Source organism: Frieseomelitta varia, unplaced genomic scaffold (assembly GCF_011392965.1).
Source record: "Frieseomelitta varia isolate USP_RPSP 00005682 unplaced genomic scaffold, Fvar_1.2 scaffold_806, whole genome shotgun sequence".
NCBI classification, from domain to species: domain Eukaryota; kingdom Metazoa; phylum Arthropoda; class Insecta; order Hymenoptera; family Apidae; genus Frieseomelitta; species Frieseomelitta varia.
Genome location: NW_025110597.1, coordinates 42,090 through 59,017, shown reverse-complemented (window position 1 = coordinate 59,017; position 16,928 = coordinate 42,090). Strand labels below are relative to the sequence as shown.

The following is a 16,928-nucleotide window of genomic DNA, read 5'->3' as shown; positions in this document are numbered from 1 at the left end:
AATCGAATAAAAGTCTCGAAATTCGTGATATCTTCATGGACGCGCCAGTATTTGTCGTGCCGGGCGCTATATACCATTTCGACGAGTATACACGAGTATGCAACGCTAAATTCCCCGCTTACATAAACATGAGGTTAGGTTGCAAAGCAGCCCTTGGCTGTACCTGGCCTTTGCCTATTATCGTTACTCTCCAACTATCTTCAAACAGCTTCTCATCTACTACTTGGTAAAAACTACCTAATGATAGCAACGATACGTATAGTAATAACAACAATCCCATTCAGAATACTTTGCTACGATTACACTATATATATATATATATATATATATATATACGACGAATCACGAGAATTAATACTGTTTCGAACGCGTCACGTATGCCTCGCTTTAACTGTCAACACTTTTGGGTAGGGTTTCCACGCAACTGCGGTATCCCTTACGCCGCTATATACATATCCAGGACGATATGTTTATTTAAGATGTTACAAGTAACGTTTACATTGGTCGACATCTCAGAGTTGAACAATTTTTGAGCCAAAAATTGAGACGAAATGGATATGTATGCGGATTGACGTGGATTTTGACAATGACGAAACAACAAATAGCGAAGGCGCATACGAAAGCGACCTAACCTAACTTTTAGTTTCGAAAATTAATAAAAATACGTGTTACTCGCGAAAGAGTACGTTCGTTATAAACATAATTATCCATATATCGATAGTTTTTAATCGCTGTGTTTCACGCCGTTTAGAGTAAATTTCTAGCCAAGTCAGCGTTATAGAAAAAAAAAAAAAAAAAAGTATCAAGAGTGTGACGAGGCAGGCTACGATCGATTCGGCCTCGAACCGGCACCGACCGTGCGAGAAACTCGCGTCCTTTGCAAACGTGTCTATAAGGACACGTTTGCCAACCCGATACGCGAACGAAAACGTCTAAGGCCGTGGCGTGACGCCGCGATCTCTCGCGCTTGCGAAACACGCGCGCTAAAAGCGCGCCGCGATCGGTTTGCACGGCGTTACGCGGCTGACGTAATTGCCGCGCCGCCAGGCAGCGAGAGCGTTAACACACACGAGGCTTGGCTCTCGGGGCTTCTGGTCGGGAAAATCCTCGGGTATCAGCGCCGGAAGCGGCTCGAAACGACTCGAAATCGCCGGATGGATCGCGCGAGAGCGACGCACCACTACTCGGCGATGGACACACGTACGCGTTTACGAGCGCTCGCACGTGTGTATGTGTGTGTGTAAGTGAACGACGAACGCGACGGCGCGACGCGACGTTCCTTCGAGGCGAACGCGTTTCTGTGCCGCGATCTCGCTGCCAGGGCCAAGCACCCCGCTCTCGCCTTGCCAGCCGGCTCGCTCGCTCGCTCGCCACCGCTTTTAGGATCGAACTTCCGACGCTCTCGCTCGACACCGCGCCAAACGTTCCTAGAGAAACGTTCCTCTACTGATTTAGATCGCGAGGGGACCCCGAGAGCCGTGGATTATCGAAGCCTGCCTGCCTCTTTCTTTCTCTCTCTCTCTCTGTTTTTAGTTTTATCACGCTCTCTTCTCTTTGTTTCGTTCGGTAAAATCGACTCGTTTTAGCCCTTTGCACTCGACTGTCCCTCCCCATAAGGAGATATACTTAAATTTAGCTAACAGCCGGGATTATAACATTTTTTATAATTGCTTTGTAATTGTAATGAACATAGGTATGATGTACCATACTGATATATGTACTACAATATACTAATATATCATATGTACTACAATATTCTATACTATAATATACTAACGTACTATACTATACTATATAATATACTATAATATATTCTACAATATACTATACTATACTATAATATACTAACATACTATATATGTTACTATACTATAATATATACTATGCTATAATATACTAATATACTGTACTATAATATACTAACATACTATAATATATACTATACTATAATATACTAACATACATAATATATACTATACTATAATATACTAACATAATATATATGCTACAATATACTATACTATAATATACTAATATACTATATATAGTACAATATACTATACTATAATATATTAATATGCAAATATACTGTATAATAATATGATATAATATAACAACGTAAGAGGAATGATAAAATTTCAAAAGAAGAAATTCTTAAGATAATACAGACAGTCGTGAGTCAATTGACTATCATTATCATCGAATACACTCGTTAAATCATTATTCGAATAATTCAGAACAATTCGCGCAAACTAAACTTCTTATTGCTTCTAAACGAAAGTTTATAAAATGGTGGAAGAAATTTGTCAGAAAATAAAAATGATGTATCACTATATTTGGTACTATACTATACTATATTGTAATATATTATATTACATTGAAATCGTGTATCATTAACTTCTATACACTATACTTGGTACTATACTACACCATACTGCTTTAAAGTCACACACCAAAGAAATGTAATCGACAAAATTTTTTCATGCTGAATTTAAACAGGATGATCAAGTCCCGCGTTACATGAAGTGATACTTCACTCGCTATTTCGCAAATGATACAAAAAATGTTTCCAAAGGCAAAGAGTTAGCATTTCGAGATTGAAACGTACGTTTCAGGTAACAATGGTGATTGACGACATCGATTAGCATATGTAACTGTTGTTCTTGATTAAAGTCGGACAGTTTGCGCGACTTTTCATCGGTGTTACGCGATGTGTTATACGGCGCTAGTCGGTAACGTAATCGACGAACAATGATTCGTACCTGTTACATGTGCCATGGTCACCTAACAAGCCACCATAAACGTAAGCCGGTAAAAATGACTCGCAGAGATCGTTCGTTTCGATCTTTCTATTGTTCACGTGTACGAGGAGCACGTAGATAAAGGAAGATTTCGTAGTTGGAGAAGAAAAGTCGCACTTGTTGCATTTTCTGGCCAATAACAGCCTGTATAATGCACGGTCCGCGCTTTCTTCTTCTTACGGCCGGTGAAAAGAGTTTCGCAACTCCTATAAAAATATTTATTTTAGGGCCGTTTTCTCCTCCTTGTTGCTTTTATTCCTCGTAGGCGATTGATCTTGACATAAACGAAGTTCATAGTCGCACTTTCTCGTCGTGTTTAACATATCCAGTGAATTTGTCACAAAATTCCAATGTGTGCCCCAGAGATACCTAAAATTATATACTCTTTAGCTTTATATTGTAATTATACATTATACATTTTTATATCACAATTATTAAAATAATACTTTATATAATTATATTTATTATACATTTATAATTATATCTATTTTATAGCTGAATGCTCGAAATTTATTCATTCGTATGTGCCGATGTAACAAAAAAAAAAAAAAAAAAAAAAAAAAGAAGCTAACTCTAATCGCGCGTGTAAAAATAACGAAGACGTTGAAGCACGAAGCAGCAATTCCGTGCGTGTTCAGAAATTATGTATTAACATATATACAACATAAAGTTATATATTTTATACGTGAAATCAAATTGTACGTATTTCACACGTTTATCTGTAAATTATATATCTGTATACGAAAAAAAAAAACGTACGAAAGTGACGTTCAAAGTAGAAACTTCGTGAAGCAGGTTCGCAAATCTGGTCGCTCGAGGTGTTAACCAAACCTCCTCAAGCTGTTCGTGAAATTATGACCTTTAACGTCCTTGCCGTATCTCTCTCCCACCCGCGCGCGCCCGGTGGTATATACCGGTGGCCACGTAGAACACGAGCCAGAAACGACTCGAGCCGAAACTATTCGCGAAGGAAAAAAAAACGACGAAGAAAAAAAAAAAAAAAAAAAAAGAAACGCGGAGAGATCGTGGCCGCGGAGGTCGCGAAGTTGTAGTCGGACCCGGTTAGAGCGGCGCGCGATGGCCGTGATAGTCACGGTGTTCGGAAGTGGCAATCGTATTAATTCGATTCGTCCCCGTTGCGCTATCGCGGCGGCCGCCGATTGCGAGAGGCACGGCCGCAGGACGAGGATGAAAGATGCCCAATCACGAACACTTGCGACGGTTCGCCCTTCGCGACGTGACGTCAGAGCGGCGCAGTCGCCGGCCGTGATTCGTCACGGTCTAGTTTCCCACCTCGACGCGCTATATATGCGAGAGACGAAGCTTCTACCGTTCTTTCCTTCCTTTCTTTCTTTCTTTATTTCTTTCTTGCTTTCTTGCTTCGCTTCGCTTCTTTATTCCTCTCTTCTTCGTCTTCTTTCTTCCTCTCGTTTTGGCGCGTCTTCGTCGTCCTCGTCGTTGTCATCGTCGCCGCCAAGCGAGGCGAGGCGAGGCGAGGCGAGACGAGGCGAGGCGAAGCCAAGCCAGTCGCGGCGTTTCGTGAGTGAGTTTTGGCGCGGATGCAGCGGCCACGGACACCGACGGTGAATGCCTTTCTCCTTTCGGCTCCACTCACGAAGCTCGTTCGATCGGGACGCGTCCTGATTAACGAAATTAAACCTAACAGACCGGGCTGATATTCGAGCGGAATCGAAGATTAGCTCGAGTGTCTCGGTCGCACGCTCCCGGATCTGTTTCTTCCTTCTGTTTCTTCTAGTTTTCGTTTTCTCCGACAGTCTCCGACAGTGTACGCATGTAAAACGACAAAATCCTTCCCCGGGCTTCTCTGTCGATCTCGCGGCAACCGAAATCGTGATTCTTGCAATCGTTGCCATCTCATTCCGCTGGATAGTCTGATGGACTAAATTTTAGTTGCGACAGGCAGTTTGAGTTACTGACGTTCCTCTGAGATTGCCTGTAAGAAACACGTTGCTTGTTAGAACTGTCGTGTTACACGTAGAATTTTATTATTCCAACTGTCAACAACAATCGAACCTATTAATTATTAATTAATTATTATTTGTTATTATTATCATTAATGTAATATAATTAATAATTAATAATATTATTAATGATAATAATATTAATTATTAATTGTTAATATTATTAACATATTATTTGTTATTATTATCATTAATATAATTAATAATTAATAATTAATATTATTATCATTAATAATAATATTAATTATTAATTGTTAATAGCCAATATTACCTGAATATTTCAGACTCCTGTCTCCAACAAACGTTTAAAAGATTCTTCCTAAAAATTAATTAATATCAATCCTCCGATCGAGCAGAAATGCAAACCTATTCCAGCTTTGTTGACCAACCAAAAATGAAGTATACACGTGTCGCTGTAAAAGCGTCGATCAAGTTCGAAGCGAACATGCGACGACCTCGATCGTCATTCTTACGTTACAAGTTATAGGGTACGGCTCGGCCACGCAACCAAGGATCTATCCTCGATCTTCTTCGCGCCAAAGCGCAAACCCTCGAACGCGAGCCAATAATCTGTAAATAAACGGGCAGAACACTGGCGAACGCGAGTTCGCTCGAGAGCAGGTCTCGGTCGGTGCATTCGGCGAACGTGGCGGTGTGTGTCGTGGCTCGGTGGGCGTTCTCGTTTTCTCGAAGCGCCAAGAGGACGGCGTACCGCCGCCGCCGCCGCCGCCGCCGCCGTCGAGAAGAAATTTTAATTCGACCGACCGTGCTCGATAACGCGTATCGAAACTCCTCGTCTCGCGTCGAGTCTTTCCAAGCCGATCTCACCGAGCCGTCGATGCTCTCCCTCTCTCTCTCTCTCTGTTCATCTGGCCTTCTCTCGCCACTCGCGTCGCTGCTCTTCTTCCCCTCCTCCCCCCTGCCTTGATCCGGCCCCCTCGTTCCCCTCGTCGACGTCCTCTTTCCATCGGCAGTTTTTATCGGGCAACGAAGGCACGGTGCTTGCCTCCATTATACCCACATCCATTCTACCGTGGCCCTGCTGGAAAAATCCGGCATCGAGCCTCCTCTCGGTCCACGGGGCGAACCGTTCTTTTCCCTCCCCCCAGCCCTTCTATCCTCTCGTTTCTGTCCCTTCGTCGGTGCTTCCACGGCATCCCGGGTTCGCTCCTGTTCCGCGGGGACCTCTCCTTCCTCCTCCTCCCCCTCCTCTTCTCTCCTCTCGTACCCTTCGTCTTCATCTGCCTTCTCGTCCACCACTCGGTCCACCACCCTTTCTTCTCTCTCTCCCTCAGCCATCTTCTTCTCGACCTTTTCGAACCCTTTTGCAGCAGTACGAAGCGAGGCTCCTCTCCTTTTCCGCCGTCCGTCGAGAAAGGATCCAGGAATTCTCTCTCTCTCTTTCTCTCTCTCTCTTTTTCTCTTGGCCATGATGCTCCGCGCGGTTTCTCGATTTTCAGCGTCCGCACACCGAGTCAATGGGTCCGCAGGATGGAACGGAAGTCGAGCTCTGGACACGGGAGCACACAGGGGCTGAAATCAGTACACCAGGCTGGGAAATGGGATTTATTGCGGCGAGCAGCAACTGCACACGCTCCTTTTTCTGTCTTTCTTTCTTTCTTTCTTTCTTACTGACGAAATAACGAGTCTCTCTCTCTTTCTCTTTCTCTCTCTTACACACACACACACACATACACACACATATACACATTCTAATACACTCGATCTTTCGTCCTCTTTGACCGTCCTCTCTCAGTCCGTCTTTGTCCGTCTTTGACGTGACAGATAGAAATCGACGCGGTACACGACACGATGGAAAAGGTCTCGCCGCGAGTCGGGCACGCAATCGATCTATTCGTATCGGGTGAGTCAAAGGAATCTCCGAAGGACAACGGCGGCGACAGGTCTCCGGGCAAAATTCAATTTTTCTCGCGGACCGCGGCACCTTAAGACGGACATTATGCATGCTGCGACTCATTTTTAATATATACTAAGGGAGCTCTCTTTGTAGCAAGCGAAACTGTACTAAACGAAATGAAAATCTACGTATGGAGACGAATCTAAATATATATATATATATATATATATATATATATTTATGTATGCACGTACTACGTATGTATGTAGTAATGTATTCTACCCGGTTTGTCCCAAATTTGCATCGTTCACCTTCCCCTGTCCTTGATAATAGCTCAAACACGCTAACCTGTTAACCGAGTGAAAACTCGGATCCGATCGTTGCGAAGAGATCGAACCACGCTGAGAGATCGTTCCCGCTAAAGAAATAAATTACGCGGCGTCGTTATCCCTGTGGACACACACGTGGCACACACAGTAGAGAAACGTCTCGGGGACCGGTTCGATCGATTGCTTAAATTTCCATCGTCGGCCGAATCCGTCGATCGCCAGCGTATTCAGGAATCCGTTGGACGTCACGCCGGCGGTGAGCGATAAACTTGTTTCGCTGAGCGTCTCGCATTAGGTAATACATAACTGGAATTGCCGGAGCGAGGAGGAGATAGGACGGTACGACGGAGAGGCGAAATCTCGTAAGGAGTGAGAGAGAGAGAGAGAGAGAGAGAGAGAGAAAAGGAGAGAGAAAGAGAGAGAAAGCATCGGTGAGGACGATGCTGCGTCGATACACATAGGCAGGTACGCGTTCATTGTCCCGTGGGTAATTGTGCTTCTTCGCGCATCCAACGTATTTGCAACGAGATAAACAATGGCACTGGCTCGATTCCGCTATGTACAGCTGTTAACCACTTGCGCTGGTAACTGATTGCGGACCATAACGAGTGACCAAACTCGTCTACAATAATTCGCGGCTTTCTTTTCGAACTTTTGTCCGTACATCACTGGATAAAAAATGATAGAGAAGTAATAAATTTATTATTTGTTTTGAGTGGGTTATATAGTTGAAATTAATATATTGAAATTATTTTCTCAGCATTGGGAATATATTTTACCTTGATACTAATATGCAGAAACGTTCGGAATCTCTTTTCCCTGGAAATCACATTTCTGAACACAGTTCTATTAAAACGCCTTAACCACTTGCGCTAGTAACTGATTGCGGACCATAACGAGTGACCAAACTCGTCTACAATAATTCGTCGCTTTCTTTTCGAACTTTTGTCGGTACATCACTGGATAAAAAATGATTGAGAAGTAATAAATTTATTATTTGTTTTGAGTGGGTTATATACTTGAAATTAGTATATTGAAATTATTTTCTCAGCATTGGGAATATATTTTACCTTGATGCTAATAATAGTAATATGCAGAAACGTTCGGAATCTCTTTTCCCTGGAAATCACATTTTTGAACACAGTTCTGTTAAAACGCCTGAACCACTTGCGCTGGCAACTGATTGCGGACCATAACGAGTGACCAAACCATCTACAATAATTCGTCGCTTTCTTTTTGTACTTTCGTCGGTACATCACTGAATAAAAAGTGATTGAGAAGTAATAAATTTATTATTTGTTCTGAGTGGGTTATATATTTGAAATTAGTATATTGAAATTATTTTCTTAAGTATTGAGAATATATATTACCTTGATACTAATAATAGTAATATGCAGAAACGTTCGGAATTTCTTTTCCCTGGAAATCACATTTCTGAACACAGTTCTGTTAAAACGCCTTAACCACTTGCGCTGGCAACTGATTGCGGACCATAATGAGTGACCAAAACCGTACACAATAATAATTCGTCGCTTTCTTTTCGAACTTTTGTCGGTACATCACTGGATAAAAATACTTGAGATGTGATAAATTTATTATTTGTTTTGCCCGGGTTATACTTAAATATACTTAAAACTGAGGAAATATTGCAATTTTGGGACAAAAAATTCTCGACGTGCGTGGCACGTCATTCCAGCACATGAGGTTAAGCGTTACTTCGTTAAACGCGTGGAACGTTTCTGTGAACTTGTCACTCGAGGAATTTGTCAGTGACATTTGGAGAAAGTTCTCACCTAGGGGATTATCGCGTCGTTTGATTACGTTCGCGCGAAAAAGAATGGCTGAAAAACTAGGGAAATTCGTGTTGTAGATCTGTGTCGTTCGATTGTTCACGTTTACGCGAAAAGAGTGGTCGAATCACTGCAGAAGTTAGGTCTTTAAAATTCTTTACCTGCATTTCTACGATCAACTCTGCCCATCTTCTCTGCCCATTTACGCAGCTCGTAAAGTCATTCTCCGGTGTCTCTGGCAAATTCTTGAAAACCTAACCTAAACACCACGACCGAGCTTTCAATTGGAAATTTTGTCATCGAACTACGATAATTAATCATGGGACTACCTTATGATAATGTCGAGCCTTAGATTTCGCTGGACGATACGAGCGATTTTATTTTGACGGTGAGAAATTTTACACGGGGGCATCTCGATCTCCCGATGGAGACGGTGTTTCGCAGCGATCCGATCCGTCGCTTGACGGGGGAGGGGGGCGGGTTGGAGAGGGGGGAGACAATGAAGCAGGAGGATTTTTGCCGGTCGTGTGTATATATATATATATATATATACACTCTGGGCGCGTTTCGTGGTATTTAGGTTGTTCCGCTTTTCGCTTGTCGACCGTGGAGCGGTGCGCCGCCGCTATTATCCGGGATAGCAGCCGGCAACGGAATCGATCGATCGATTCCTTCGTGCCTCGTGGTCCGAGACTTCCCACGAGAGGAGAAAGGCACCCTAACGCGCGCCGATATATATACACACATATATATATATATATATATATATATATATATATATATATATATATATTTACACTATATATATTCCCCTTGAAATTATTTCGTAATGGCCGGTGGTATTAAAAGAACGACGCGGCGCAATGCTTAATTGCCATCCAGCGTGGCTATGAGAGAATTATCGCCGCTAATGACGAAAGTGTTCCCCAGCGAAAATTTGCCATTTTGTTTTCCACGCTCTTCTCCCTTCTGCCCTTCCTCTGTGCTAATCGCTCGCCGGCGAATCGAGGTCAGGAAAATAGGAAAATCGATCAACAAATCCATTCTGTTTTCTGTTCCCATGCGTAAATGCGTGCAAAGCTGCGACGCGATTACGCGGCGCGTTGCTACGTGTTGCTTGAATTTAAAGTCAGACGATAAACGGTACATTGGTCAATGCGTGAATTACGGAGTATCGTACATACGTGTATACGTACATACATACATACGTACGTGCGGCGCTCATCTCCCCAGCGTTTTGTGAATCATTGGACACTTGTTACTTTCCAACACGATGCTTCTCCATTACGTAGCTTAATTTCAGATAGTAGAGACGACGTTAATCCGAATCGAATTTAACGATCTGTCGCGATCTATCGGGAACGGCGAGAACCTAACCTATGAAAAAAAAAAAAAAAAAAAAAAAAAAACAAAAAACCCAAAAAAAAAAAAAAAAAAAAAAAAAAAAAAAAAAAAAAAAAAAAAAAAACGGGAGGGGGATCGACGAGTCGTTCGACCGAAATATCCAGCGGGCTAAAGTTGAGCCTGAACGGGAAGTGGAGAGGGCAGAGAGCGGTGGCAACACGGCGGAAGTTGAGAACACGGTTGACGACAATGGATCACAGGCGGTGGCCAAGGCGCACCAGCGCGCGGCGTTCGCAAAACGATCAATCGGCGAGGCTCTCTCGCGTTCTTCGCCGAAGAAAATAGTAGTAGCGCTTGCTTCGGTGAGAAAGAGCGAGGGGGCGCGCGTGCGAGACAGAGAAAAACAGAGAGAGAGAGAGAGGCGGTCTAACGCCGCGATATATCCGCTCGATTTACTTTCTCGGCTCCGTTCTGTCTTCCTGTCCTTCCCTCGCCGTTGCCACCGCGCCACCGTCGTCGTCGCCGCTGCCACCGCCGTCGCCCGTTGCTGCTTTCTCGCTGCACAAAAGCCGACACGAGGGGGGGAACAAAAAAAGACTCGCTCGTCCGTGCGAGCCGCGCGAGCGCGAATATGCACCGCGAGCGCAATTATACGGCGAACACAGCCGTGAAACGCGTGTTGCAGGCGACCGCACGACGGCGAGCCGGTGTGCCGGGGAACGAACGGAAAGGGCGGACGACAGGGGAAGGGGAAGGGGGAGGAGGAAGAAAAAAAAAAAAAAGGGAGACAGAGAAAAAAAGAAGGGAGAATACCGTAGTTCACCTTCTTCGCGTTTTATTGCTCGTGCGTCTTTTGCTACCTCTTTTCCTTCCCTCCTTCGAGCGTCTCTCTTCGCGGCTCGTGGACTTTGCGACCGTCACTCTCTCGTCCAGCGCTGGGATTTATTCGCCGTTCGGGGCGAATTTCCGCACCTGGCGATCGGTTCAATATGGAGGTTAGTTGTAAAATTTAGCAACAACACACCAACCGTTTTCTTCGTTATCTCTGCGTTTTCACCCGCGTCTCGAGCTTCACGAAGCAAATACGGCGCCGTACTCCCACCGTTCCCTTCCTCATTTCGCCAAAGAAACATTTTGCCTCCGTTAATCATCTGCTTTCACTCGTTAAATATCGAACTACCAACTCTTCGTTTTGCAATGCGATTAAATCCTAATAAAAAAGAAGTTTAAACTACCGTACGTGCACGTACAGTGAAGCACAACTCTATCAATGACGGTGAAAAATTGTCGATAATTTCAGCTAATATAACTTCGTGAAGAAAGATCTACTACTTGATCTCGTTGTAAAGTGTGAAGCTTCCACTTTGACAGTCGTGTATGTATTCGTGTTTTTTTCTCTTTTTTTTCAAAAATGTTTTTACATCGTGCAGCGAGGACACGCTTTGTTCACGAAAAATTGTAAAAATTCAAACACGTGTGAAAACCTCGGAAAAATTTTTTCATCTACCACACTTGGTCTTGAAGATTGAAAATTTTACCATTTTGCCATTTACACTGAACTCGAGGCATTAGGATTGGACGACGCAACGTTAGAATCTCTCGAATTTTCATATTCGTCTGACGTTGATGTTTGATAAAAAATCGTACAGTGAGTATCAAGAAGGAGACTCTGGTTTTCAAAACAACGGTAGACCTAGTCACCTGAAAAAAAAATTTCTCAACGCGTTAAAAAGAAGTATTTCCCTTTCTACCAGGTGTAAAAGGGAAAAGACACAATTGTCGAAATGAAGGCTTCGCAGCGTTTCAAAGTGAGGAAATACGCACCTCGAATGTCAAAACAAAACAAAAAATTTCTCAACGTTTGAACGTTTGCAACGTTTGATAAAAATTGCAATGTTTCATCCTCTGCCGGATGTGAAACCATCTTTAAAAAAAAAAAAAAAAACTCACGACGTCATCGAAGTATCGAGGCTTTCGCAGGATTTCAAAATGAGAAAACGCAGACGTCGAATGGTAGATGTGTACATCAGTGTACATTATCGACGATGTTTCGTTCGTCGCTTGGTGCAGTTACGCTTCTCGCTTGTATGCACGTCCAGGGATGGTTCGCGATCGCCGCTCGACTTTCCCTTATAAACCATTTACGAGCGGACGAGGCGGCACGTAATTACGTAACGAACGCACCCCAAGACACCGGTAAATTACGGAGGGGGGAACGCAGGCAGCGAGGCGACGAGGGGCGGGGGGAGGGGGGGGGGAGGTGGAAGGAAAAATAAGAAAGCCGAGGGAAGGACACGCGCCACCCTCCCTCGGCTGCGACCCCTCGCTTCCCCCACCGCTCTTTCCCAGCCCAGCGCTCCCCCCCCCTCCCTCTCCCCACTACCCCGACCCCTTTCAGCCTCGTGCCGCGCTTCGCGTAACAGCGTTGGTAGTCCTCGCGAAATTTGTCCGTTTGCTGCGCGACTGTATTTAGGGTGGTACACGGCGGACTAATAACAAAGGGGCTGCGCGAGGGGCAGAATAGGGGGGGGGGAGGGGGGAACGTTTCGCGTTTGGACGACTCGGGCCGCGGCGATTCTGTTAGACAAAGACACCAGACGAAGCCGGAAACATTCTCTCTCTCTCTCTCTGTCTCTCTCTCGTTTTCCTTTCAGTCTCTCCGCTCTCCCGTTCCATTTTTTCCTTTTCTTTATACACGCGTATCCGCCTTTTCTTTGGCTTTCGTTGGCTCCTCGTTAGGAGAAGCGGAACAACGAACGCCACGGCGAACGGTAAAGATAGATAGAAAGAGGTGGAGCGTCCCGGAGACGGGTGAGCGCGGGAGAGAGAGATATATGGAGTTGATGGTGCGATAGAGAGGATGAGGAAGACACAGGGGGTGACGGTTTAGGGTTGGGCGAGGAGGAGGTGGGGGAGGGGGAAGGAGAAGGTGGACGAGGGAAGGCGGTGACCCGCGGTGCCTGTCTGCCGCGCTGGCCGCGTTTCAGACCCGCAAAGCTCTCCTCTAGCGTGTCGCGTTATAGCCACGCTGTTCCTCCTCCATCCTTCTCTCTCTCTCTCTATCGCTCTCTGTCGGTCTCTGTCTCTGCCCCGATGTACGTGTGTCTCGCTCGCGCACGCTATTTCCCTCTGGATTCTCTCCGGCGGAGTCTCACTGACGAAGCGCGTGTATTTCGTCCTGTATAGGGTTGCGCGAACAGAGACGGAAAACACGTCAGAGGGTAGGAGAGAAGGATGGAACGAAAGGGAACAAAGAACGGTACGTATATATATATATATATATATATATATATATATATATATATATATAGGGAAAATCGGTGTTGGTCGCCTCGGTGTTTCCATCCGATCACAGATGGTCCACGATGCGGTTCGAAGCGCATAGATGCGAAACGACCGCGCGGCACTCCTCGGTGGGTAGGCTTCTGGTCTCGCTGACGTGTTGCGTCGCGAGCTGAAGTAGAGGGAAGCTGTCGTAACGGCTATCGGCGGATTCTGTGGAGAAGAAATTGGTACGATGAGAGAAACGAGGGAAAAAAGAAGGAGTGAGAAAACGAGAAAGGTGGACGAGGCAAAGGGAAAGGAGAAGAAGAAGATGAAAGAAAGAGAAAAAGGGTGGCGGGAGGGGGGGGGGGGGGGAATGGTAGAGAGATTGTGACGCGAGGGAGAGTCGGTACGACGAAGCAGGGTGGCAGCGAAGGAGGACGAGACGATAGAAGAGGAGCATAGGAGAGCGCAGAGAGGCGAGGAGAGGCGAGGAGAGGAGAGGAGAGGACGGAGGTGGAAGAGGGTGAGCCGCAGCAACGGGCGACTGCGGCTCTGCGAGAGAGTAGAGAGCAAGAGCGAGAGGAGTGGCGCGACGCGGACTGGCGAAGCGAGGGGGAGAGAAAGGGGGTTGGGCAGGGGGGTCGCGCGACGGGGGAGAGACGTAGCAGGGAGGACGGAGGTAATTTGAGCGTCACACGCCGAGCGAGCGAGCGAGCGGCAACGAACGAACGCCAGGCAACGTCTATGTGCTACATAAAGAGGCTCCCCCTATCCTCCCCCTTATGTATCCAACCCATCGCGAACCTACGATGCGACGCGACCCATGTACAACGCGTCCCAAAAGTCCCGTGTTGCCTGCCTGCCTGCCTGCCTGCCTGCTTGCCTGCTGGTTCTCTGCCTGCTTCTGCCTGGCTGGCTGGTTGGTTGGCTGACTGGCTGACTAGCTGGCTATCTTTGCCTGTCTCTTTGCCTGGCTGCCTGCTGCTGCTGCTGCTGCTGCTGCTGCTGCCGCCGCCACTGCTGGTAGCCTGGCCCCGCTTCGTAACCCGGTATGTCCCAGAGAGAGAACCGCGCTCTGCTCTCTGGATATATGTAGCGTATATGAGAGACCACGGGCGCTGGGCAAGCCCTAGCTGGGAAATGGCTTTAACCCGGGTTATCGAGGGACGACGACGACGACGACGACGACGACGACGACGACGACGATGGAACGAAACGACGGTGTGCAGGAAGGAAGGAAGGAAGTGTGGAGGAAGAAGCAAGGAGGGAGGGCTGCGAAATTTTTCAGGAGCGACCCGCACACACAACTGTGAACACCGAAGGCAACCGTGCTTCTTCGTACGAAGCTATAGGACATCGGTGAAAATCTCCCGCCCAAAGGGAACGACCGCGTGGGTGTGGTTTTTGGCGGTAAAGCTTCCTCTCCTTCGACGATGAAACGAGAATCCTCGCGACACGCTATACTTACGTATACTGCCCTATATATATATATATACATATATACACACACACTCTCTCTCTCTCTCTCTCTCTCTCTCTATATATATATATATATATATATATATATATATATATATACAGCGTGTGCACACACACACACACGTTGGTCAACGATTCGTATTCGCCGCCAAAGCCTTGGCTACTGTATTTTCGATGAAGACGCGAGCGGACGCTTGTTTTCCGACCACCTTTCCTCTCCCCCTCCCATCCTCTTCCATCCTCGAGTTTCACCCTTTCCCCTTTCCTTTCTTCCGCATAGCCTGGTTTACCGCCTTTGTTCGTCCTATAGGATTTTTCCCCCGGAGTCGGAAACGTTCACACCGTCAGCTGGTCCGCTCGATATCGATCCATCTTGCCCCGGTGGATCGATCTTTTCGAAGCTTTCTCAACAGGCGCGCTCAACCCGTCACCCGTGGTCGAGAGATCGGTTTCTATTCGGAGGGAACCATCTCCAAGTATTTCTAGAACGATCCCCGGCCAGTCGATCGCCATTCAAAATTTTCCGCGAGGCCAACTATTTTAGGTCACGGTATTTCGGCGATTCCGCCCCGGCGATGGAACGCTCTTCTACGATCCGAAAGAATGGATTGGCAGAGTCGTTCGCAGAACGCTCTGTCCTGAGGCATCTCTCACTTCCAATCTTTTATATCTTCAACATCGATATGTACGTATTGTTAGTACGATGTACGCATGGTGAATTATAGGTTATGCGACAAATTAGCGCGAAATCGTAGGTGGAAAGAATTTGATTTACATCGAGGGATATTTGTCTATTTTTGACATGTGGTGATCGAACACGTCTCTCACTTCCAATCTTTTATACCTTGAACGTCGGTATGTACATATGTCAGTACGATGTATGCATGGTGAATTATAGGTTATGCGACAAATTAGCGCGAAATCGTAGGTGGAAAGAATTTGATTTACCTCGAGAGATATTTGTCTATTTTTGATCACGTCGTGATCGAACGTACGTGCGATCGTAGAAGCACGTTCTCTTTAAAATATCAGCATCGGTTCAGACTTCTTTAACGTTGAGTTTCCAAGAAAATCTCGTTCAGTATTGCTGTATATATATTTGCCATCTATTAGCCCATCACGAGAGCTTTGAATTTCACACAGTCGTACCAATATATCCCTGTGCATGTACAATAGTTTTATTCTCGTGTGTATACAACAATAATATACTACGACATATAATATAATTAATAAAAGAATAATATACTATGCAACGTGGCAGTAATGATAGGCAAGAGAATTATAAATAACGTCGTAAAAAGGCAATAATATTGACAACAACATAACCTACATTTTCCTACGAAGGTACGGGAGAGGCTGTATTGGAGACGCGAAACGTTTAAATCGGCTTTTTAATACCCGAACGGAGCAGTGACTCCGGTGCTCGGAAACGTGATTTACGATCAAACTCGGAGAATGATAATTTGTTTACCGAGCAAACCCGCGAAAGGGGAGCTCTCCTACTCCTCCCACGTTCTCCTCCCGCTTTCTCCGCTGCGTCGTTCGTGCGATCACGCTTCGCAACCTCTGGCCACCTCGCACCTGTTATTGTTATAAAACTCGGCCGGGTGGCGTCGTTTCCGTTGCGTGCGCGCGCATACAATCGCATTGCAATCGCGGTCGAAACGGCAGTCGCGAGTCACGCGCGATTAATCTCGAAGCGTGGCCATCGATCTTGCGTCGATCACTGGGAACAATTCCGTGCGATGAGGTTAGGTCAGTCGGTAAGACCGAACGTTTCTACGGTTTGTTTTCCTGTTTTAACGATCGAATTCCCGTAATTCTGCACTCGCTGGTAATTTCAGTACATTGTAGACTTTCGTGTATTTGTGACGTTTCGTGTCATATGTTACTTGTACGAGAGACAACAAGTGTAACATATTATGCAAACGCACTAGGTATCGCCGTCCTTTGTATATTACAAGATATTCGTCTAATATTGATTAATTAAAAAAGAGAAAACGATGCAAGTGTTTATTAAAAAGTTCCTATATTTTTTAGATGTTCAAAATACGCAATACGCTAGCTGTCGATTTTTC

General features: G+C 45.6%; 1 long non-coding RNA gene across 1 annotated transcript; it reads right to left on the bottom strand.

Annotated features, from left to right (window-relative positions):
- Positions 1-13,405: 13,405 nt before the first annotated feature.
- Positions 13,406-16,441, bottom strand: LOC122536180. The gene is made up of 3 exons (XR_006308352.1): positions 16,322-16,441; positions 14,974-15,520; positions 13,406-13,599 (listed from the first exon to the last, which is right to left on the bottom strand). It is a non-coding gene; the product is annotated as an uncharacterized LOC122536180 (long non-coding RNA).
- Positions 16,442-16,928: the final 487 nt, after the last annotated feature.